Below are 1367 nucleotides of genomic sequence, written 5' to 3'. Positions count from 1 at the left end.
TAAAGAGCTCAGAACCACAGTATCGGCTCATGATTGCGTCTCGTTCGATCAAACGCTCACGAGTCGCGATTACGGGAAAGATCGCGTACAACAGTGTCAATGGCGCTCAAGCGAACCGGAGATCCATTGCTGCATGTGATTCTATCTCCTTTTACACAGGTATATCCATGATCCCCAATCTCTCGCCACCTTGTTCCGCGCTCAGAGCTTCGACACATGGAATACCCTCGAGTCTAGTCAATGTGTCTTATTCATATTATTGGATCAAAGAATGACAGCGACTGTCATGCACGGACCCACATTTTGGTCGCGTACGGCACGCGACCTTTAGTCCCAGTAGTATCATCAATATAAGGGGTACGCGGCGTACCTCTTATATTGTTGATACTAGTGGATACTATGTGTACAAAGCCGTTCAGAACTCTAGCAGGTTTGTTCTCCCTCAGTGGTTGAAGATAGTCAAAGTTGGTTCAAAACTTCTCGAGACAGAGAGAAACTGCTTCCCATTGATTCTATCAGGTGTGATAGCTAGGGAATCATTCCCACACTCAATCTGACCTTTCAATCTCATCCTCAATCTGTGCATTGGACCTATATCTCGAGTTCGAGACTTAGTGCAGATTAAAGCTTTAAAACGTTCATATTCACACATAGGTATGTCTAAACGTTCCTTACATTCTCTCCCCCCAAAGCTTTGTGCTAAAATGTCTATATACTCAAGAACGCAACAGCAATTCAATTCCACATAGGTCTGACAGTCTACCAATCATGCGTTCGCTAAATAGCTGAAGAAACGCAGAAGGTACGTCATACTTTCTACTATACAACTAAGAGGGGAGCTTTTCGAGCGTCCGGCACTATCCGACAATGCATATAATCAGGTACAACACTGATACGATGAGTAGACACTCGTTCACACGCATCGTCTCGGTCAGGATAAATACCAATTATAACACCAAAGCGGACCAGTAGCCTGTAGGAGAGTACAGCGAGTAATACGGCGAATATTCTACTTCGCTCGAACGCCATGTATTGAGCTCAACGTTAGGCACTCTGGAAGGGGTAGACAGGACCACCGGTGTACTCCACAGCCTGGTGCCATGGTACCTGGGATTAATACAACCCGCCACAGTCGACCTGTTCACTCTTACCCTCTGATGTCTAGTCCTACCATCATGTAGTAAATGGACGTCAAACCCTCGAGGAGTCTTACTTATACTGGCTAGGTCAGAATCAGGTGCTAAACAGAAGATCATGCACAGTATAAACAACTTGCCGATACGTACATTCCACATCAGCTATCTCATCCAAGTTGGCAAGGGTTTGACGAATCTCATCCCTCAACATATAAATGTTCGGCTGAGTCA

At 45.4% G+C, this 1367-nt stretch overlaps 1 protein-coding gene across 2 annotated transcripts in view; it reads right to left on the bottom strand.

The window, feature by feature from the left end:
• The window catches only part of Pmar_PMAR018751 (hypothetical protein), a 6806-nt gene that overhangs the window by 821 nt on the left and 4618 nt on the right, over positions 1–1367 (bottom strand). The window lies entirely within an intron of this gene.

This window comes from Perkinsus marinus (genome assembly GCF_000006405.1).
Source record: "Perkinsus marinus ATCC 50983 genomic scaffold scf_1104296936966, whole genome shotgun sequence".
NCBI lineage: Eukaryota > Perkinsozoa > Perkinsida > Perkinsidae > Perkinsus > Perkinsus marinus.
Note: the sequence above shows the minus strand (reverse complement) of the source record. Positions and strands in the feature narration are given on the sequence as shown.